Genomic DNA, 25,238 nt, shown 5'->3' with positions numbered 1-25,238 from the left:
ATGACATATATTAATAATCCATTATTAAAAAAAATTAAGCCACCACACACCCTTGGTGCGATGGTCACTTCACATATATAAATATTTGCAGAGTGTAGGGGGCAAGGGCCGGGTTCAAGTCTTCAAGAAGGAGCTTCACACATATTTACACTTAGATTAGGCTAGAGTAGAAATTCTATCTTGTATAAAAAAAAAAATTATGTAAATTTGAAAATATTATTAAAAATTTTTAATTATCTTTTCATTTTTTTATTAAATTTTTTTTTTTTTTTTAAATTTACTAATATATAATACTCCTTAGAACCCATAATAAGAATATTCCTAAAAAAAAAAAAAATCAGATAAATAATATAGTACTATTTATCTATCACGAGTTTCGAAATGGGACCCACGTTGTTGCACGTGGCGACACCGCACGACTGCTTCAGTTCTTTAAAGTGGTCCCTACTTACGAGCGAATCTGTCGGCAGCAGAGGCGTCACGGCGGTCTAACGTTTACCACACACACCCACATACTGTTTTTTTTTTTTTTACGTTTTTATTGCTGCTGGGTACGTTTGGTGTCGTTTACCGTACATAAAGAAACTCCGTGACTCTGTCGGTGACGGCGGCGGCTGAACGACGTCGTTTTTCATAGCATGCGGTCTTCTAAATCAGGGGCAGGGGTTTTTCTAAAAAGAGCTCCGTTAAGTCAAAGTTGGGGGAGTAAAGAGGCAGACGCTTATGTCACGTGGGAAATTAATGTGGTGATCATCATAATCATCATCATTATGACAAGTCATGGGGGCCATGAAATAATAACATCGTCATCAAGATCATGTGATGAGTCATCATGCATTAAAATAATAATAAACATATATGAATGTTATGTGAGGACTGAACTGGGGGAGGGGTTTTTAGATTTTGGCTTTTGGAGAGATTGGGGATTGGACTGAGTCTCATTGAACTTCTGGACGCGGCAGAAACAGTGTCATTATTGAGGGAGCCCTCTCTCCTCTTCAACTCCATTGCCTTGCTTGTCACTATCTGCTTTTTCATTTTCAATTCTTTTGGAATTATTATTAATAAAATAAAATAAGTGTAGTAGGACGTAGAAAGACCCTTTTTAAAATATTTATTTATTTATTTATGGTTTTTAAAGGCAATCCTTTTGCTTTCAAACGTGGGAATACCTCAATGCCACGTTTAAATAAAATTTCAGATGGCACTTTCAAATTCCACCCATATTTTTTTCCCTTTTCAAATTTGATTACAATTTATATCTAAAATTCTAGTTATTTATTAAGTTATTTTTTATAGAAAAGTATTATGCATGTGTTATTCGAGGGATCGTCTTGATCTCATCGTAGAATCATTCAATAAACATTTTCAAATAGGTGAATGTTAAGAGTATTCTTATTTAGAAATGCAAAAATTCTTAAAATGCAAGATAAAATCCTAAATACACAATATTGACCTTACAATTTGTGCTTCATCATCATACACACAAAATTTTACAAGTTACTAAGATGAGTTCTAAAAATAGATGTTTACTTTAGCACATCTAAATAATTTTTTTTTCTCTCTCTCTCTCTCCATGAAGGAGATAGCCAAATGGGGCTCTTCGTCGTGCAAGGTTGAGAGCAAATTTGAGTGCGGTAGAGGAGATGGTGAGATTGGGTGTGGGTTTAAAAATCTATTTGGGTGGTGTGGATCGCAATGGTGCAGGGTGAGTTCACAAATATGGGTGTCATGGTGGTTGCTAGTTGAGTGTGAGGTGAGGTGTATGGGTGGCAGAAAATTGGGAAAGGAAAAAAAAAAAATACTATCTTCTTAGGTGTAATGAAAAATAGAATATGAGGTGTGGGATGTGCTTCAAATGTGTATAAGTAAAATAGTGCTTGATAATTTTAAATAACTTTTTTTATTTATGTAAGAGTGAGCTTTTAAGTATTGTGAGAGGGATAATTATTGGTCATAATCTTATTTGAGCTTTAATGGAAAGAAAGTTGAACTTCTCTTTATAACTTTTTTTTTCGATCGTTTGAGAAGATCTTCTATTTAGAACTTGATACTTGATAGGGAAAGATCCAAACTTTTTTGGAACTGCATATAATCCCACTGCTAACAAAGTCAACAAAACAAGGTCTCTGGGTCACTAATTTTTTAGTTCCAAATTATGCCTTAATTTAAGAAAATTGTTCTTGATTTTGAGATTTTCCCCCCTAAAAGTTACTTTAACTTAAGCTCCCCATATATGCAAGTAATTCTTTGAAGTTTAAACTCACTTAACAACATCATTGTGTCATTGTTCAAACTTCAAACCCTTTTAATGAATCCTTTTAGCCGAAATCCTATATATATATATATATATATATATATATATTTTTTTTTTTTTCTGAATATCATGGATAGATTTTGTCATAGTATGGAGGTCCTACATGGATGTGTGGAGTAATAATGAGTTACGCTGTATAAGGGGAAAAAACAAAACAAAATACATCTCTCTCTTTTGGTTCACAATAATACTACCTCAGTTATTGGTTTTTGTTTTTGGGAAAATCATAATAGTGTCTCAATTGGAAATTGAAAGTGGGATTATACAGCACTGACTCCTCACAAAACAGTGGGCGGGGAAAGGCTGTCGTCACTTTAGTGGCTTTGTGGAGAGAGAGAATATAATTTGCAGGCGGTACAGTTTGGAGACCACGTGTTGTGAAGCCGTATAAGCCGTGCGGTTCATAATCACAAAAGGCGGAGTTGGGGACGGTGGCAATATTTACTCGCTTATTCTGTGGACCCACCTGATCTCACTATCTCATGCATGATGCGTCTGAACAAGTGAGGCCCACAAATCCAGATTTACGAAAATAAAAATTACTATTTATTCATTATGCCAAAACATAATTTTTCTGTCACATCCAAAATAAAAATAAACGAAAATTTTCTACATAGTTCAGGGATACGTAAATTATCACCGTGGAAGGGGATGCGCTGAATTTTAAATCCGTAGCTTAGTGGGGTTTTTAGAATTTAGAATATTTTTTGGGTGATTATTAAGAAATTTAAATTATATAATATTTAATAAAAGAAAATTTTGTGCATTAACAAAAATAAATAAATAAATAAATCATACACACAAATACATAAAATTTTACAATTTCCTTTTACAATTTTTTTTTAATTTTAAAATCGATACATGATAGTCTAATTATTAATGTTGCAACCTATCTCTTTTGAAAAGTTTAGTTAAATAAAATTTTTCGTGGACCTTTTTTTTTTTTTTTTTTGTAAGACCTAATACATTGATAAGGGGACCAAAGTTTAATATTGTTACATATTTTGAAAATCTAACTAATGAATTGCATGTCCACTATGTTTTTAATACATGTCAAAATTTTATGCCAATCAGATGTTATTTATTATTCGATTTATAAACTTATTTTTTATGTATAATTTTAGACTACAAAAATTTGAAATTTAAACATTTAATTGATAACATAGCTATTGATCTTTTATCTTCTTAAAATTTTGCAAGTACAGGGGATTTAAGAAGAAAGTGTAATTAATGGTAGATTTATTAAAATTAACATTTAATAAAAAATAAAAAATATTGAATAGAGTTGTAGTCATAGTCTACAACTAAGCTTGTTGCCAAATTTTGTCCAAAATTTAATTATGTTGAGCTAAAAAATAATTTAGGGCGGTCACAGAGTTTTTTTTAAGGATATAAAAATCATAAATTTTTAAAATTTATACATAATAATTATTTTTTTCCCAGGTCAGGGAGACTCCATGAAGAGCCACCCCTGTCGTAGCTTAATTAATAAATTTCTTGTCAATGGAATCTAAATTTGACTTTTGCCTTGTCAAAATGTTAGAGCATTCATATTCGGGATACTAATAATGTTATATTTTAGTACTTTAAAAATCTACTTTATTTATTGATGATGCCAAAAAATCGTCGGTAAGTTGCACGATCCTCACGTACTCGATACCAGACCTGCACAACACAGAAAAAGAAGAAAATCTTACAGAGAGTACCGGTGTGGTACCGGCCAAATACCCTCCGAAATTTAAGTTAGAGAACTCTTCACAACTCTAGAGTGCCAGAACTGAGGTAAATTATGCGTATATTTGTGAGAGAGGGTTTTGGGGGTTATATAGTGGTGTAGATTTGACCTTAATTTCTTGAGGAAGAAGGTCTTTCCTTATGGGGAGAACTTTCCATCAAATTTCTGGATTTTTCGGGATGGTCTTCCTTTTAGATCACTCTCAATTATGGTTGGGCATAGGGTGCAAGATTTTTCCATATCAAGATTCTTGATGAGCACTTCCAGCCACGTGGGAGCCACGTGAGTACCGTGCGTCCCCCTCTATTGGGTTTGTCTGCCTGGGGTCCGTCCCCTTTGTTGGGTCCGTCCATATTGAGGTTCGCCTAACTGAGGTTCGCTTCCTCTGGACTCATCTGCCCACGGAAATGTATTCGTCAATCTTGTCATGTCGTCAGCTTTGTAGGTCTAAAAATTCCCTTATCATCTATTTTAACATCTCATTTAACAATAAACTCTACATAAAATTTTTTACTTTTAACACATCACTCATTAAAATAACATAAACACCCATTAAAATAGTATAGAGCATACACCCACAAGAATCCATAGCAACCTACCACCACCACAATTCATAGCCATTTTTTTTCTGGACATAGCCAAAAATTTTCATCCAAAAAAAAAAAAATCCATATTAAACCCACCAAACAAACACTACAACTCTAATTTATAAAATTAAAAAAAAAAAAAAAAAAGCCCCACCACAAACCCATCTTACCAAGATTGTCAAAATAGAGATCTTACATAGGATCGTAAGAGGTAGGTGGGATCGTAGATCGTAGGATTGAATCGTGAATCGTAAAATCCTACATATTTTCAAATTTAAAGCAAAAAGCACTTTGATAATGATTTTGTATGTTGAATAATCATGTAAATTGTGAATTTATCCATAAAAAAACAAATATTTGCATCATAGGATGCAATTTGCATGTTATATATCGCTGCATCTATACTAATGAAACAACTATATTTAAGTTTTGACTCAATATATCTAAAAGTTCAATAAATGTTTAATTAGCAACCAAATACCAAAATATTTATCAACACATATGGAAATATTTTCCAATTTCCAAGTTTAAAATCTAAAATAAGTTATCAAATTAAAACTAACTAACTAAAATATGAAATCCAAAAGCGAGATGAATATTAAGGTGAAGTGAACATTTAATTAATCTCATTCTAGGTTTCTTATAACTATTGTCCTAATCATCATCATCCAGTTCATCATTTATGTAGACATTGTATATTTGTATATTAGAGTTGCAAAAGAGATCAAGATACAACTTCACACTTAACTATTCAAGTTATACCACTCAGTAACAATTATAGAGCATGCTCAAAAAAACCAATCAATCAATATACAAATACAAGCATATTAATAAAATTATATATAAGAAAAACATTTTAGTAATATTTGAATACAAACTAGTATATTGATCAAAAAAAATTTAACAACATTATAGTTTAAAAGGTAGCAAAACCAATATAATATTTTCATTTAGAAATAATGAAGCATTCTTTCATCTTGATTATAAGTGGACTAGAAACTAGAAAACATTTGCTTAGATTAATATAATTATATAAAATAAAAAGAAAGTCATACCATCACAAAATAGAAAAATGAAAACCCTTAAAGTTTCATCAAAACCAAAAATTTATCCCATAAAAAAAAAAACCAAAAACTGATGTTTTGGTAGGATCGGTAGAATCAGTAGGATCCCATTCGATCCTACACGATCTTACATACGATCCTACCATTTTTACAATCCTAGTGTGATCCTATACGTTTTGGTGAGGTGAGATCATAAAATCATGCAATCCTACGATCTAGATCGCGATTTTGATAATCATACATCTTACCAACAACCATAAATAGTCACAAGACCCAGCAATCCACCATCGTTGCAACAACAACCGAAACCCACCATAAAATCAATTGAAATCCAAAACCACCACCTACTGTGGTTTACCCAACAACTACTATGATCAACCACAGGGACCCAAAATCACAAAGATCCATAAACCGAGAGAGAGAGAGAGAGAGAGAGAGAGAGAGAGTATAATAAAAAAAAGTTAGCAACACGCTACCATAAGTAGCAACTTACTATAGCATGTAGTAAAAAATATTTAAATATAGAACCTAGAATGTTTGGTCATTTTTAGTATTTGAAGTGCTTAAATAGCATTTTGGTTATTTTAGCACCTCTGTGAATACTCTTACATACACCAAAAAAAAAAACATATAATGAATAGATTAGTAACACCTAAGAGATCAACTTATATATAGGTTCCATCATTCCTTTTTACACTAACTCAAAGAACCCTCTAGATCGAGATCCCATGCAATATATGAGATATTACACAAGATGCAATAACTTACGGATGGCTGAGATGAAAAATTAAAAAATTAAATTTTAGCCATTAAATTATAGAAGATAAAAAGTTAAAAAATTAAAAAGTGTTTTCCCCATCAAATTGGATGGCTAGGATGAAAAGTTAAGTATTTAAACCTCTACCTCCCCCACCCAAAAAAAGAAAAAAAGAAAAAAGAAAAAAACAAGATGAAAATCGAATTGTACATGCATAGCCAAGTACTTTTAGGTTAGATTGGTGAAATGAGTTGTCTAGTACAAATCACTTAACTTTATAATAAGGAAAAAATGTCAAATCTTATTATTCTTCTAACATGGTAGAAGTTAGAACAAGTTTAGGAGACCAAAAAGGATTGTCGATGACAATTGGCAACTATCATTCTCAATGGCAAAATCAGAAATTTTTTCTTAAGGGACCAAGTTTTTTTTTTTTTGGAGAAACTTAAGGGACCAAGCTATATCATTCCCAAAAGTAGTATTTTAGGGTTATGATTAGAGATGACAATGATATAAGGCTAGAGTTGGATCATAGATTCATAGGCATCTCGTCTTCACTTTCAGATGAGGAAAACCCACATGAGATGGGAGAAGAGCAAGTCATGACAGAATACAGGACATGAGATGGAGGCATTTTTCCATCTCTAATTAGTTGAGCATGTCATTAATGAGATAAAGAAGATAATATAAAAAAGGGAAGGGAAAAGAAGAAAGCGTTGCGAGAGAGAAAGAAAGAACAAAAAAAAATTGTTTAGGATATAATAATAAAATATGTACAAAATAAATAAATTATAAATACAATGTTGATAAAAGGCATTAAATTATATAAATGCCTAAATATATATGATGATGCAAAGAAAATCAGTAGACTGGATGCTTCGGACTTGAAAGGACCACTTGCTCTCTCAACGACCTAAAAAAAGAAAGAAAAGCGATCAAAGGTGACTGGGGCTGCCGGCCAAGAACCCTCCGATGGCAAAGTTAGTTTTCTCTCTATATTTTTGGAGTTCCAACTTTTTGAGAGTAATAAAAAACGTACCTTTGCTTTGTTGGAATAAGCGTTTATATAGTGTTCTAATAGACGGTTATCGCAATTATAATCTCCCCTGAATTCAAGGAGGTGTAAGTATTTAAAAATAACTTTCATAACCGCTTAGGAGTTATGTACTACAACGAATACCTGGAAGTTACGCGTAAAATAAGGAATTGTCACATTATACTCGGAGATTTTCCTAAGTATGATACCTTCGTCCTAGTATCCCCTTGTCGAGTGTGCTTAGCTCATGAATAGGGGTTGTTCCGTCTACGGACGAATTTATTAAGGGCGAGATCGCCGACACCCTGGACGAGCATCTCATTCCCTGGTCACGAGGACCTCGTCCTAGTCTCTTCCTCTTTGGACGAGATGGTTATAGGTAAGGTTTTTGGGGATGCTTGCAATACTGTTGGGTCACAGACGACCTCTATGGATAGCTTCAAGATGGGAAAAACCAGTACTCTATCAGTTGTCCTTTCGTCCAAGGGTCGTCCAAAGCTTTTGGTTTTTAGACACGTCTCATTACGCCACCCCACGTGTCTCGATCTATATGGTGGGGTTCCAGTGACTCCAGATCGCGCCACGCGTCATCATTATATAGGTTAACCGTTGTGTCGTTTTGAGTTTTTGAGGAAGTTGCCACGTGGTTCTTCCTGATTGAGTGCTTCGTTCTAGGTTTCATTTTTCAACGCCTATAAATAGTGGATTTCCTCCCATACCCTCTCCATTTTTCCAAATTTTCTTGTTTGACATTTCTCGTCCATCGACTCGTCTAAAAGTATTCCAGCGTCCCTAGTTTTCCTTCGTCTAGAGCCAGGTATTTTCTCTACGCTCGTCTTTAGGTTTCCCTTGAATTTCCACAATGTCCGAAGTTGTTTCTTCGTCTAGTAATAGTGTTGATAGAGAGATAGACGAATACCACAATTCAACTAGTTATAGTGGTTCTAGCAGTGATAGTAGTAGTAGTGGGGGTAATACCACAGACGAGTATGTTTCTGGGGTTCTTGGGGTTCCCCTAGAAGTCTTCCAAGAGGAATTTAGGACGAGAGTGGCGTCTGGGTCTGGGGCTGGTCCTTCCGGTGCGCCCTCGTCCACTCAAAAGGACGAGGTTGAGACCATATACAGCTATGTTATAGGGGTTCCTGCTAAGACAGACGAGAGGAAATTAGCTTCTCTTAGGAGTTGGTATCAAATTCCAGACGAGCTAAACCCTAGGTTGGCCGTCCGTGACGAATGGTGTTGCCAACCTCATTTTGGCATTGGAGTTTATGAAGCCTATCTCCTAGGAGGTCTTAGGTTGCCTCTCAATGCCTTCGCTAGGGAGTTGCTCACTAGATTGGGTTTAGCGCTGTGTCAGCTTAATCCCAATGCATGGAGACTAATCGTTTCTATGCAAATTTTGTGGAGAGAGGTTTTTGAAGGGGATTGTCCTCTTACCATGGACGAATTCCTTTTCTACTACAAACCCTCTGAAATTGGCCAATCCCGGGGCTTTTATCAGTTTACAGTAGGAGAAGAGATTCTAGGATTATAAAGTCGTTGGTTACATCGGATAGGAATTGGAAGACGGAGTTTTTCTTCGCCTCAGGTTTTTGGGCAGGGCGCCCTGTTGAGGTGGGCAGGGATCCATTTGCCCCTTATACAGGAGAGTTAGGGAACCTTCCTCCTGAAGGTATGCTTATCACCATTGTAACATTACCCTTATCACATGTCTTTTTACACTAACTAAGCTTCTCGTCCTTACTGCAGGTGTTAGAAGGTCGTCTTTGGACAAGTTTTATTTGGGACGTGTTCAAAAGGCTCGTCTCCACCCAGAGAGGGACTTCCATTCTTTGGTCACCCTTCAACAACTTGTGACTTGGGGACTTGGCCCAGAACCTTCTCCAGAAGCCTTAGCTCACGAAATCACAATCCGTCAACGTAAGTTCTTGCCTTGGGATTTTTTTGTTTTACCATCAACTTAATCATGCCGTCATAGGCACATTTGTTGATTTATTCATCTGTTTTTTTGTAGGGATGGCTACCATGAAGGAGAACAAAGGCAAGGGAGTCGCGGATGAGCCTACTAGGCAAGACGCCGAAACTAGAGCTCGTCCTGCTGCTGGTGACAAGAGAAGCTTGTCGAAGGCTATTAATCTTGAAAATCTCCCCAGCCGGAGAGCGAAGCATAAGAGGTCGTCCAAGCCTGGGGTCATCTCTCCTGCTGTCCCTGTTCCTCCTCCATCTCAATCGCCGTCCATCCAGATTCTTGACATGGAGTCGTCTGAGTCTACTCACCCTCCTCTGTCTAAAACTTGTGTTCCTACCTCGTCCCAGCCTCCTGTTGAAGTTGCGTCAAACCTCCTTGAGAGTGAGGACTTGGCCTGGGAGAGGTTTGAAAAGGCAGTTTCTGGCGAGGACGTGGCTGCATGCTATAACATGTCCTTGAAAGATTTTGAACACTCAAGTGTCCACGATCTTTTCAAGGTAATTGATATAAATTTCTTCTCGTTTTTTTTTTATTTTTTTATTTTTTATATTTTCCTCGTCATTAAGCTTATTTGCTTTGCTTAATACGAAAATTCGTAATTGCTTGTGCAGGCCATCTCAAAGTTCATAGCTGCGTCCAGGCAGGCTACTGAGCTGGATAAGACGAGGCTTTTTTTGGAGAGGAGGATACAGGAAGTTAGGGACGACTGCAAAGGTTGGGCTGAAACAGCGGCTAAGGCTAAGGACGAGGCTAAGGGTTGCTGAACCTCGTCGAGGAGCTAAGAGTTGACATAGTGGAGAAAGACACTCGTCTTGACCACTTTCAGAGGAAGGCCGACGAGTTAAGCAACTCCCTCGAGAAGGCTAAAGACGATGCTGTGGAGGAATTCAAGGCCTCGAAGCAATTAATTGACCTTCTGGACGCCAACTACACAGCTGAATTTGAAGATTTTCGCATGGAGGTGAAGGAGAAGTTTCCAGAGGTTGATTTCAGCCCTATCGTCCTTCAATTAGGGGGTGCTGCTAGTTCTCTTCTTCAGACTAGCTCTGAAGATGTCAATATTGAAGACGATGCCTCGACCAAGCCTGCCCAAGACGACCCCGATGCCTAATGCCCTTGCTATCCGAAGATTTTATTATTATTTCCTTTCAAAGTGTTTTCTTCTCTTCTTCTCTTTTATTTATTTATTTATTTATTTATTTAAAATGTATTCAAATACAATTACCTCATCTAGAGTGTTCTGGACGAGTTTATTAACAATTGTCTTTTAATGCTTATTTTATAAGGGTTTTTGGACGGTAGTCGTCTACCCTTTGATCTTTAATGAATGTTTATTTTCATTTGTTGCTGTCGTTTCATGGACGAGTTTAGGCATTACTTTTATAATTTATGCTTTTGTTCCAAGTGTCGAATGATCGTCTATGTGATTTCCTCGTAGACGACCCACTTAGGATGATAATGATGACTACATTGCTTTTGCTTGTCCTTTAGGCAATTATTTCTTGTCTTTCCACAAGGATTTTATGTTTTACTCGTCTCAATATATTGAGGCGTCTTGACTAGCTTCTCGTCTCTGTTATGCCATAGCGCCTACCCTTTTTTTTTTTTTTTTCTCTTTTCTTTAGACGAGTGGGACCTGGCTTTCTCTTTTTACTTTATCCTTATTTAGAGGAAAGCATTTTTGCTTTATCCTTATTTAAGGAAAAGCTTGGACGAGTATGTCTTAGCTTATTTCTCTTTGCTTTATCCTTATTTAAAGGAAAGTCTTGGACGAGTATGCCTTGGCTTATTTCTCTTTGCTTTATCCTTATTTAAAGGAAAGCCTTGGACAAGTTTGCTGCATCCGAAGATTTCCATTCGTCTTAAGCTTTTGCCTCTTCTGTGGGTATTATTATGAAAACTAGATCTATGCATCAAATACATAAGAAATCCAAACCATATTATTACATGAACATTGTTCACAAACGTGGCACATGCTTATAAGCTAGTGCCCTATTAAAATACTTAAGAAAAATACATAACCTCGTCTTTCATAAGCTGGTCTGTAAGCGGTGCAAAAGTTTAAGAACTAGTGCACTTTTTATTCATAACACACCATAGTAGTAGTAAGAACACAACAATAGGTATAAGTGAACATAGGTTATAGCTGCAACTTTGCTAGTGATTTCCCTCGTCCTTGCTCGTTACTGATAGTACCTCTTTAGGTGTTCTACATTCCAAGGATGCTCTAACTTCCGTCCGTCCAAAGCTTCCAGGTAGTAAGACCCTTGCCTCTTGCAGTTAATTACCCTGTAGGGTCCTTCCCAATTAGGTCCCAACTTTCCATGAGCTGGGTTCCTGGTTGCCAAGGAGACTCTTTTGAGAACAAGGTCCCCAACACTGAACTGCCTGGGTTTTACCATGGCGTCATACTACCTGGCCATAAGGTTCTTGTATCTTGCTGTCCTTTGCGCTGCGTCCATTCTTACCTCGTCGATAAGATCGAGGTCAAGACGGAGTTGCTCCGCGTTCTCTCTTTCCTGATACTTCATCACTCGGTGATTAGCCATATGGACTTCTGCCGGTATAACGGCTTCACTTCCGTAGGCTAACTTAAAGGGGGTTTCTCCTATTGGGGTTTGTACTGTCGTCCTGTAGGCCCAAATAATGCCTGGTAGCTCGTCTGGCCAAATCTCTTTTGCCTCCTCAAGCCGAGTCTTGATAATTTTCAGCAGGGATTGGTTCGCTGCTTCTGCTTGCCCATTTGCCTGTGGATGGGAGGGCGAGGAATAGTGATTCTTGATTCTGAAATGATTGCAGAAGTCTCTGAAGGGTGCGTTGTCGAATTGACGTCCGTTATCCGATACTAATACCCTAGGTACTCCGAACCTACATAAAATGTTCTTCCATACGAAATTTTTCACATTTTGCTGAGTGATTGCTGCGAGAGGTTCAGCTTTTATCCAATTGGTAAAGTAATCGATTCCTACCACCAGAAACTTCATTTGCCAGGTTCTCATAGGGAAAGGGCCTAGGATATCCAGTCCCTACTGTGCGAAGGGTCATGGGGCCATCATTGGGGTCTGGTACTCTGACGGCTGCCTAGGTACATTGCTATAGCGCTGACACTGGTCACATACCTTGACATAGGCTTTAGCATCTGCTTGTATTGTAGGCCAGTAGTAGCCGGCACGGACGATCTTATGGACTAGCGACCTTGCTCTTGAATGATTTCCACATGCTCCTTCATGAACTTCCCTTAGAATATAATTTGACTCATCAGGAGCCAAGCACCTTAAGTAAGGTTGGGAAAAACCTCGCTTGTACAATACTTCATTTATGAGGACGTACTTGGCTGCCCTGACCCTCAACTTTCTCGCTTCATCCTTGTCCTCTGGAAGCCTTCCATCTTTGAGATAAATCATTATTGGACTCATCCAATCCTCTCCTCCTCCTATCTGTTGTATGTCAGGGATGTCTATGCTCGGCATATATTGGATGTTGTCGTACTCGTCCGTCACCCCTGCCGAAGCTGCTTTTGCCAAGGCGTCCGCTTCAGTATTTTCCTCCTTGGGTAGTTGAACAAAACTTACAGTTGAAAATTTTCGTGCAAGTCGTTTCACTTTACTGAGGTATTTCTTCATTCTATCTTCCTTAGTATCACACATTCCATTTACTTGGTTAATGACCAGCTGAGAATCTCCTCTGATTGTTACCGACTCCGCCCCTAAGGACTTAGCCAATTCCAATCCCTTGAGTAGAGCCTCGTACTCAGCCTCGTTGTTGGTAGTTTGATATTGCAGACGGGCTGCATACTCTAGCCTGTCACCCTCAGGGGACTTCAGTATAACCCCAATTCCTCCTGCATACAGTGTGGACGACCCGTCGACATTGATCACCCATTTCTCAGCACTTTCGTCCTTGTCCAGCTCATCCTGGCTAGGGGTGAACTCTGCGATGAAATCTGCTAATGCGTGCGCCTTTATCGCACTCCTTGGGAGGTATCTGATATCAAACTCGCTAAGCTTAATGGCCCACTGTACTAGTCGTCCAGTAGCTTCCAACTTGTTCATTGCCTTCTTTATGGGATGGTCTGTTAGGATGTTGATGATGTGAGCCTGAAAATAATGCCTCAGCTTCCTGGAAGCCGTGATCAATGCAAATGCTAGCTTCTCCATCATCAGGTATCGTCCTTCTGCTCCTCTCAATGCACGGCTTGTATAATAAACCAGTTTCTGGACTCTCCCTTCTTCTCTGACCAACGCTGAACTTACTGCATGTGGGGACACTGCCAAATACAAATACAACACTTCCCCAAGTACAGATGGACTCAATAGCGGCGCTGTCATGAGATATGTCTTTAAGTCTTGGAAGGCCCTTTGACACTCGTCTGTCCATTCAAATGCCTTCCTAAGGACTTTAAAGAAAGGCAAACACTTATCAGTAGCTTTCGAGACAAACCTGTTAAGGGCGGCGACCCGCCCGGTAAGAGACTGGACTTCCTTGATATTTTTTGGTGGTTCCATGTTCAGTATTGCCTGGATTTGTTCGGATTTGCTTCAATTCCTCTGTGCGACACCATGAACCCCAAAAATTTTCCTGACGAAACTCCGAAAGCGCACTTGCTTAGATTTAATTTCATGTTGTACTGCTGCAATGTATCAAAAGTCTCTTGAAGGTCGTCCAGATGTTTATCCTCGTCCTGGCTCTTTACCAGCATGTCGTCTACATAAACTTCCACATTTCGCCCGATTTGAGGATGGAACATATGGTTAACCATCCTTTGGTAAGTCGCCCCTGCGTTCTTCAAACCAAAGGGCATTACCTTGTAGCAATACAACCCTTGGTTTGTAATGAATGAGGTCTTTTCTTGATCTGCTTCATCCATCTATATCTGGTTGTAACTTGAGAAAGCGTCCATGAAGCTAAGCACTCTATGACCTGCCGTCGAGTCCACCAACTGGTCAATGCGTGGCAATGGGTAACTATTCTTGGGACAAGCTTTGTTTAAATCAGTGAAGTCCACGCACATTCGCCACTTGCCGTTAGCTTTCTTGACCATGACCACGTTCGCCAACCAATCTGGATAATAAACTTCTCGGATGAGCTCCGCGGTGACCAACTTCTGTACTTCTTCCTTGATGGCATTGTCTCGCTCAGGAGCGAAAATCCTTTTCTTTTGACGCACTGGTTTTGAATGGGGGCACACGTTCAGGCTATGGGTAATGACACTCGGATCAATGCCAGGCATGTCCTCATGACTCCATGCAAAGACATCGAGGCTTTTCTTGAGAAACCGGACCAAAGCGTGCTTCACCCCTCTTCCATGCTCGCCCCAACTCTTGTAAACTTCTCAGGCTGGTTCTCGTCTAAAGGGACGTCTTCTAATGCTTCAGTGGGCTCCGCCGCGATCCTTCTCCCTTCTATACTCATTGCCTGTATGTGCTCGTCTATCGCCAGCATAGCTAAGTAGCATTCTCTGGCGGCCAACTGATCTCCTTGTACTTGGCTTACTCCGTGCTCGGTTGGAAATTTGATGGACAAGTAGTAGGTAGAGGTTACCGCCTTCCAGCTATTCAGGGTTGGTCTTCCAATATATGCATTATATGACGATGCACAATCAACAACAAGGAAATTTACCTCCTTGGTTATCTGCTGTAGATATGTTCCAACAACCACTGGTAGTGTGATGGTACCCACCGGTTGCACCTTCATTCCTCCGAATCCTACCAACGGCGAATTCACTGGCCGAAGCTGATCTCGTCCTAGCCTCATTTGCTGGAATGCGGGGTAGTAGAGAATGTCTGCAGAACTGCCATTGTCTATCAACACCCTCCTGGTCATGTAATCAGAGATGAGTAGGGTGATGACTATCGCGTCATCGTGTGGGTGGTGAAGTCGTCCTGCTTCCTCGTCCGTGAACGTAACGGCCTGCTGGTCTACTTCCCTCGTCCTAGGAGGTCGTCCGGACAGTTGGATGTTCTGCACCACCTTCAGGTATGTCTTCCTTGATTTGGATGACTGCGCTGTCGAGTTTTCTCCTACAATTACCCTTATTTCTCCTAGTGGGGGACGTGATGATTCTTCCACCTTGGCCTTCATTTTCTCATCTCTTTGGTCTCGTCCAAGGAAGTTCCTCAGTTTTCCTTGTCTAATGAGATTTTCTACCTGCTGCTTCAAGTCAAAACACTCGTCCGTATCATGCCCGTGGTCTCTGTGAAAGCGGCAGTACTTGCTCCTATTACGCTTGTTGGGGTCTCCCTTCATTTTATTCGGCCACTTCAAGGACGGATCATCCTTGATCTGCATAAGAACTTGCTCTAGTGGCATTGTCAGGGGCATGTATTGCTGATTCCTCGCGGAGGAACTCGCCTTCTTACCATCCTTATCTTTCTTCTCGTCTACCCGAGCTTTCTTTGGACGAGGTCCTTGATCCGAATAACGATGGTGACCCGCTTCTGAGTGTTCTGCCCTTTTCTTTTCTTGGCTATGATAGCGTCTTCAACATTCATAAAATTCTGGGTCGAATGGACGAGATCGGCCATAGTCTGTGGTTCTTGCTTGTAGAGCTTATGAATGAACAAGTCAGAATTGACCCTATTGAGGAAAGCGGCCAGTAATAACTTGTCATCCATCTCGTCCATCGTCAAGGCCTCCTTATTAAACCGGGTGATAAAGGATCGCAAACTCTTATTTTCCCCTTGCTCTATAGTCAGTAGACTAGAGGAGGAACGCTTGTGATGCTGTCCCCCAATGAAATTGTTAACAAACAACTTACTCAACTCTTCAAATGATCCCACCGAGTTTGGGGGTATCTTACCAAACCGTACTCGCGCTGGTCCCTTAAGTGTGGTGGGAAAAGCTCTGCACATAATCTCGTCCGGGACTCCTTGTAGGTGCATGGTCGTCTTGAAGGTTGCAATATGATCGCAAGGGTCGCGATTTCCATCATACGAGTCCAGAGAAGGCATTTTGAATTTTGGAGGTAGGGGGTGACTATTGATGGAAGCGGTGAAAGAGGAGTCCATTCGATGAACCATATCATCCACTGGGTTCGCCCGCCTCATGTTTTCCCTCATTTCATCCATGGCTTTTCTCATCTGGTCCATCTCTTTTTCCAAGTGTGGCACTCTTCTTGAAGCGGTACCCCTTGTCTGATCTTCAGACTCGAAATTTTCTCCTCCACCTTCCTGACTCGGTGCCCGTCCATCCGCGTGCCCATCTTAGCGCTGCCTCCTGAGGTTGATCTCCCTATTCAACTCCTGGTTCTGACGTGTCAGTTCTGCCATAGCAGCGGCCATGGATTGTATATGTTGAATGGAAGGCGGTTGCATGACAGGCACTGACCTGCGATTGCGAAGGGGGTTGCTAGAAGCATCCCTACTCTCCTGGTGGCCTGGGCTTGTAGCCTTTGATCTTGTTCAAACCATTCAGCCTTTTATCTGGGAAAGACTAATCCTTGACAACAAAAACATAGTTTAATGAAAAGAACAGTGAACAGTGCTCGTTTTTTTTTCTTTCCCACAGACGGCGCCAACTGATGATGCAAAGAAAATCAGTAGGCTAGATGCTTCGGACTTGAAGGGACCACTTGCTCTCTCAACGGCTTGAAATAAGAAAGAAAAGCGATCAAAGGTGACCGGGGCTGCCGACCAAGAACCCTCCGATGGCAAAGTTAGTTTTCTCTCTATATTTTTGGAGTTCCAACTTTTTGGGAGCAATAAAAAACGTACCTTTTCTTTGTCTGAATAAGCGTTTATATAGTGTTCTAATAGACGGTTATCACAATTATAACCTCCCTTGGATTCAAGGAGGTGTAAGTATTTAAAAATAACTTTCATAACCGCTTAGGAGTTATGTACTACAACGGATACTTGGAAGTTACGCATAAAATAAGGAATTGTCACATTATACTCTGAGATTTTCCTAAGTATGATACCCTCACCCTAGTATCCCCTTGTCAAGTGTGCTTAGCTCATGAATAGGGGTCGTTCTGTCTACGGACGAATTTATTAAGGACGAGATCACCGACACCCTGGACGAGCGTCTCATTCCCTGGTCACGAGGACCTCGTCCTAGTCTCTTCCTCTTTGGATGAGACGGTTATAGGTGAGGTTTTCAGGGGTGCTTGCAATACTGTTGGGTCACGGACGACCTCTATGGACGGCTTCAAGATGGGAAAAACCAGTACCCCATCAATATATATATATATATATATATATATATATATATATATATATATTTAGGGGAATGGCTAAATATATTTTAAATAAAATACATATACACATCCTACATGAGGTGGGACCCTAAAACCCATCCCTACCTCGTTCCCTCTATAAAGTAGAGGAAAACCTACATGAAGCGGAATGAGACAAAGCAAGTCAAGTAAAATGGGACATTTTTGCCATCCCTAGATTTTTGCGTGTGCCTGTGTGATAAAATTCAATAATCACAATGGGAGAAGGGAGACTTAAATTGAAACATCTTCATTAGAAACGCCAAAAGATGTCATCCCTTACTTATGATTGGCTTTTCAACTTGATTCTTTTTTATGGAATGGAAGGATTTTGTTAACAAAAAATAGTCCCAAATAGGATAAACTTATTTGTATGAAACCCCTCTATGTCAAATTCAAAAGGAGGGGAAAGGAAAACCTATGATAAGTTGAGAAGTGGACAAAAATTTATGTATTCAATTTTTAGGCCCATTGGCTATAGAACCAGATGGCCTTTGCAAAAGAGCAAAGCGCAAAGAGATGGAGGCAAGATTCTTCCTCAGAATTGCATAGAGGGCACATGGTGTAGCTAATATAAAAAAAATCAGGACAAGAAGGCTTTGTGTAGATAAATCATTTTGTATTTGTAGACACTCAATTTTGCACCGAAAATTTAATCTTAGAAGATGACTAGAGTGACCATTCATATACTCAAAATTTATAGTTGTATTAGATGCATTAATTCATTCATTGCATATCATAAAAATGATCTTGTGGTTCTAACGGTCGCGATGGTATACCCGATTTCCAAATCGGACTGTTAGATTGAAAGATATCACATGATCAAGTTTTCACGGTCTACATGCATTTAGTTTGGATGGAACTGATTATGCATGATTAATTTAAATTAATTCTGATTGATTAGAAAATTAAAATTAATTAAATAATTTTGTGATTGGTTGTTGAGTTAGTGTTAAAGATAGACTTGCTTGCACCCCGGGAATCGTTCCTAAATTTTAATTCACATTTAATAGTTAATGGTTCCAATTTGTGTTAGAATTTTTGCTTTGTGACTGAAAATACACAATCGGCTTTTCAATAGAAAAGGGGAGGGGTTTTTTTTCAATATTGTGTTTGTTTTAAGATACTATACAAACAATCGAAGATATATATCCAATCCAAAGAGAAAGGTAAGTATTTATTTTTTTTAGGAAAGGGGATTATTAAATAAAAGAGGATTCCAAATACAAGTACAAAAACGAATACCCCCCCCCCCCCCCCGAAAAAAAAAGTGGAATATTTTCATATAAATGGATAATCAAATAATAAGGAAGTTGTGGATAACCAAGCCTTTTTGGAATGTTTATTTACAAGATAATTATCACTTTATAGACTTGAATATCCAGAAAAATGGATTAATTTTTAGAATACGGATTAAAAAATGTGTCTAGGTACAATTTCCGGCTAAAAAATTCTCAAAAAATGAGTCAAAATTGGATCAAAACTCAAACATGGGTTCGGCACTTCCCAATTGCCGATTGGCCTAAATTTTCGGCTCGGCCTGGGGACTCCCTGATTGAGATAGAGTCTATCTTTTTTGACTTTTTAAAGATAAGAACGCATTCCCATTCATATATGATCTCATTCAGCTGATTTTTTTAAGCATCCCAACTCCTATAAAATAGAGGAAACAAATCAGAATTAGGGGCTTCTCTTCTGACTCTTCAATTTCCCTTACGTTAAAGACGTTTTGGAGGTTTTTGCTTTAGGAACTTCTTTTTTGTAAGTAAAGAATTTAGGCTTCAAAGAGGTGAACAAATTTCTTTGATTTCTAAATATTCTTTTATTAGAAGAGCACGCTCATGCAAGAGGTATTCTGTTTTTTTCTTCTTCCATTAGTTTTGTTATGGTTTGATGCATGAATATGTTTAGTGTGTTCTAGTATGTCTTGTTCTTGATATATAATTACCATGTTTAGATGCTTTGCTAGAATTTTCTTTAACATGTTCTTAGATGATTGTTTATTGTAATTCCTTTTCTTAAATTTCAAAATCTACTAATGATTATCAAAGATCTTTTTCAAAACACAAAACTGATCTGTATTTTCAGATTCGATTTTTTTTTTAACACAAAACTGATCTATATTTTCAGGTTTGATTTTTTTCAAAACACAAAACTGGTCTGTATTTTCATATCTGATTTTTTTCAAAACACAAAACTAATCCGTATTTTCAAATTTGATTTTTTTCAAAACTCAAAACTAATCTGTATTTTTAGATCTGATTTTTTAACACCAAATTGATATGTATTTTCATTAAATACAGATATGATTTTTTTAAATACAAAACTGGTCTGTATTTTCATTAAATACAGTTTTGATTTTTTTAGAAAAAGTTTTCTTTTTTACAAAATTGCAGATTTTGAAATTTAAAAGAAGGGATTGAAAGTTAGGTCAAAGTTCTTTTTCTTTAATATGTAATGCATGCATAATAGATTTACCTCATAAATGTGAACCCTCTTTCAATTTTTTTTTAAATATTTGTTTCAACAACAAATCTGATTTTTTTTATAAACCAAAAATCTTTTTTCTTTTAAAAGTAGATTGGATTTTCTTTACAAATCAAATCTCTTCTTTTTTTTTTTTTTAAACTTCATACAAAACAGGTCTGATTTTTCTTAATAAAATCTTTCTTTTAAACACTTTGTAAAAACGGATCTAATTTTTCTTTACAAACCAAGTTTTTTTTTTTTTTTTTTTCAAAACAAGTCTAAAATTTCTTTAAAAAGAGGGCACATCCATAAGACAAATTTATTAAAAATAATTTTGGTCAAGTGTTTGTCATGTGCATTATAACATATCTTTCAACATCATGCAAAGAAGGGTATATTGGTCATTAGAGTCTAGAAGATCAGACTCCGTTTGGGCGGAATGGGTAACCTAGCCCCCGAGCTTAGGATTTTTGATTTTTGGATAGGTAGATTAGTGTTTTGTCTTTTGAATTTTGGTAGATTGTAACTAGGACCAAAGTTTTGTAATCTTTTGCATAGACTGTAGCTTAGACTCAAAGCCTTGTAAGATTAATTTACCAAAGTTGTACTTTTCCTTATTCAATCAATGACAATGAAGTTTTTTGAATATGTAATTTGTATTTATTTTTTCAGCAATTCCACACCACTACCCCAAAGAGAGGTGCCCTTAAAAGCACCCGAATTTCTTTTTTGAGAGGCCCTATATTTTCCCTGTCTCTCACAGTACCCGGTTAATAAATTTTAGTCCCCAGTCCCAATGATGAGCTTGAGATGTCTACAAAATGTAATTGAAGTTATTTTGATAGTTTGGAAGTAATCACAACTCAAAAGTGCTCAAGTCACTTTGAAATCGATACTGAATACTGAAAAATGACATTTTCTCACTGTTTCGACAATAACTTTTGATAGACAAATAATTTTTGAGTGAGGTTTATCTCATTGGAAAGTAGACATCCTGGACTTAAATTAAGTGAGTTATGACTTTTTGAAGTTGGGCCAACTGGGCAGTCCGATTTTTTGGGGTTTCAAACTTCATTTTAAGGGCCCAAAACATCATTATTTGATGTGGGCCGGCCCATAGACACTTGAGCACGTCCAGAGATCATAAAACAGCCCCCAAAACCCTAATTTTTACTTATAAATACTCACCTTATACCTCCAATCAAAACCCTAGCTAGAGAGAGTGATTTTTTAGGCTCCATCTTTTCTAAAACCCTATTTTCTCTTTGGAAAACCCTAAGGCAGCCCCTTAGCATGTTTTTGACAAAATAAAAAACCTCTCTTTAGTTAGTTCTAAGGCAACAAACTATTTTCTATCCTCTTTCAAAGCCTTTTTCAAACAATCTCTTCAAGAATATCTTTTTATTTTGAGTTGTGATTACTAATGAACTATTGATATATTTGATTCCTTTGATTATTGTTCAATCTTGTTGTGTAGACATTGAGGGGTCAATTAAATATCAATCAAGTTTGTGTTCAATAGCAAGGTGAGTCTCTCTTCATAGGTTCTCCTTGATTTGGTTTTATTTTTTTTTTTTTAAGTTGTGTTTTTTGTTGTTCCTAGTTAATTTATATGTTATTTATGTTTAGAAATATGTGTTCTATTGTGTTTTATCTCATCATGTTTTGATTGGAAATCTGAATGATTTGATATATTGATAAATATGTTTTGATGTGGTTCTTGTTTGTTGTTAGATCCAATGCACGTTTAGGAGTAGATTTTATTTTGTTATCTTTGATATATTTGTTTTTAGTTTAGGTTGTTTAGATTTATATTAGAAGCATGTTAGATTTATTGTTTTGAAGCTCTGTTTTAGTTTTTGTGTTACTAAGGTTTTTGGGTTGAATCCCACGTGCGCATAATCTTGGCTGTGTATGCAAGCTGACTCGTTCATGTGTGCGGATGATTCTGCCTAAAAACCCTAATTTTTCAGATTTCACATGCAATACTACCGTCTTAGATCCTTTTTCATATATTTGTGTTTTTAATATTCTGTTTCACATTCTTGTTATTCGTTTGCTTCTTCATATGTTTAAATTAGGCTTTGTTTTATGTTTTCTTCTTTTGGTGCCATGAACACGCATTCACATGTTCATGCATAAATGCCATAGGTACTGAGTTGTTACAAGGTAAGTGAGGTAAGTCATGCATTCACATTCCCATGCATCTTTGAAAATGATTTTGCCATGATGATAGAAATAAATACGTTTGTTAGGTTGAGTTCTTCTTGAAGTATAGATGCAGTCACATATTTGCTTAGATCTTTCTATGCCTATGTTGTTGCCTTGGATATGATATGTATGATAGTAACATGCTAGGGTTTATGTTATGCCATGATAGATGTATGATTAGGTCTTTTTGGGATGATTGATGTCATGTTGTGTACTTAGATGTGTGCTAGTGTGTGTGTGTGAGTATAGATACAATATTGAGTGTCTTTAATAGGGTTAAGACATAAGACACAATGATGGGAGGCCAACTTTAGGGTTGGGCGGTCCTGGGTGCCTCACACATTTCCAAGAACATACCTAAACTCCAAACCCATATTTCTGGTAGTAAGATCAATGGTCCTTCCTCAAAAAGACACTATATATATGGTTCCTAGAACATTGCAAAAATTAAGTGGCAACTTCATCCGGTGTGTCCACACTTTGGTGAAGAGGCAATATACAGCAATTCACCATAAAAGCATTTTGAGCCTATCATGAATTTTTGCTTTCCAAATCTGACGTTGGATTATAGCTTGGTTGGGGGAAGGGGGGGTTTGTACTTCTACTTATCCAATATGAAGACTTGACATATCTCCTGGGATGGTGTGAGTCCAAGTCCATTTGCCATTCTAGGAAAATAATGAGAGGGGGATTTTCTATATTAACTTAATAGTAGCTTCATCAAAGAAGCTGGTTAGCTTGGCTAAATCCCAAGTGCTCTGATTGAGTAATTGGGACACTAATATGGCAGTATCGGGATTAGCTCCTTCTTTAGGAATTAGAATGAAAGTTAGGAGGTCAGGAATCCGAGTCCTTATTGAGCTCCCATTTCCTACCAAAGAGGCAAGCACATCAAGATAGCAGATTTTTGGTTCCTTCAACACTTCTCCAAATTGGTGATGAGCTTCCCACTGTATGATGATTCAACCAATTATTTCTAACTTTATATTTAGTCCAGAGTACATTGACGCATAAACAGTTTTTCTTGGTTAAAATCCTCCATGCAATTTTGGAGAGGAGAGCTTGGTTAAGGTATTAGGATCTTCTAAATCCCAAACCTTGACCAACATAAAGATGGCCACGCCATGGGGGTAAAAAAGGATCCAAATCTAGATTTTGGGTTCCACTAATGGTAGCATACATCATTCCATCTGATCACAAAGCTCTTTTGTGAATTGTATAGCTGACATTGTGTAAGTTGGGATGGCATGTGCAACAGATTTAATGAGAGTTGCTCTGCCTTACCAAGATATATTTTTACTCTTCCAACCACAAAGCTTATTTTCTAATTTTTCTTTTATCGGCTCAAGGTCTTTGCTTATGTTGGCTGAAAAGAACAGTGGTACACCTAGGTATTATGTATTAGGTGGAAGCTTGTTGAGCCCCCAACAATATCTTAACTAATTTAGGGATTATTTGCTAACTTCTTTAGAGTGAAATAAACCAGATTTCTCTACACTAATCACCTGCCTAGACTAATGAAAATATTTTTCCAAACAATTCTTTAAAACAATAAGTTGTTACATTTTTGCTTTGCAAAAGATTAATTACATCATCATCATAGTAGAGTTGAGTTTGGATATGGGAGAAGCATTACCTGATACTTTAACCGCATAAATCTAGCCTTGTAATATTCTCCCTGTTGATGAGCCTCATAAGAACCTCACTTCCTAGAACGAAGAGATATGGGGATATGGGATCTCCCTATCTAATCCCATGAGATGGGGAGAAGCTTGGGCACTGGCCTTCATTTAGTAATACTGGGAATTGGAGCATGGATATACATGGGTTGATCAAGTTTATGAATTTGTCATTGAAGCCGACCACTTTGAGAACCAGCAATTTCCATTTAATCTGATTATAGGCTTTTTGGAAAGCCAATTTGATTACCAAGAATTCTTTCTTTATTATTATTTTTTTTTTATAAAAAAACTATGCACCACTTCTTGAGCAAACACGACATTTTTAGTAATCTAGTGATTTGGAACCAATGCCGCTTAGGCTGGATCCACCGGTCTTGGTAAGAGAGGCCTCAATCTACTCACCAGGATCTTAGATATCACCTTATAGCATTCATTACACAAACTGATAGGCCAAAATTGGTTGTAAACACCCCCTTTTCCCTAAGGGTTGAAGATATGAAAGTTTGATTGAATTCTTTCAATAACCACCCACTTCTGAAGAAACTTTGAGTGGCCAGCACGATTTGATCTCCCATTGTTTCCCAATAATGTTTATAGAACAAAGCCAGGAATCTGGCCCTAGAGCCTTGAGGGATTTCATTTCAAAAATAGTTCTATGGATTTCCTCCCTCGTAGGAACCCTGCATAATTCTTCATTTTCATCATCAAAGATGCACATATTAATAAGGTTTTCCAAATTCTTAGGAATGTTTGGGCAACTAAACTGGTATAGAGCCTTAAAATTCTTATTAAAGTATTCTTGGATGTCTACTCCATCACTTATCCAAGATTCATCATCTAATTTGATCTCTTGTATACAGTTTCTTCTCCATCTTATTAGGGTAGATAAATGGAAAAACCTTGTATTTCTATCGTCTTCTCAAAGCCGAAGTTCCTTTGATTTTTATTTTCATTTTAGAACCTCCCTGGCCAGCCACTCATCAAGTTCTAAAGACAATGAAGCTTCAAGTTCCAAATTTTCTTTGGTAGGCTCTAAATTTTGGATCATTGCAATCTTCTTCTCTATCTCCTTGATTATCTCCCTTGAATTTCCAAAACTTCTATTAATCCATCTCTTTAGCTCCCTTTTCAACTTGATTCTTACCATAATGTCACGGGTCAAAAAGGTTCCTAATGACAGTTTTAATGTGCAATTT

The sequence above is a fragment of the Castanea sativa genome, chromosome 5 (genome assembly GCF_040712315.1).
Source record: "Castanea sativa cultivar Marrone di Chiusa Pesio chromosome 5, ASM4071231v1".
Taxonomy (NCBI): domain Eukaryota; kingdom Viridiplantae; phylum Streptophyta; class Magnoliopsida; order Fagales; family Fagaceae; genus Castanea; species Castanea sativa.
This window is presented reverse-complemented; position numbering follows the sequence as displayed.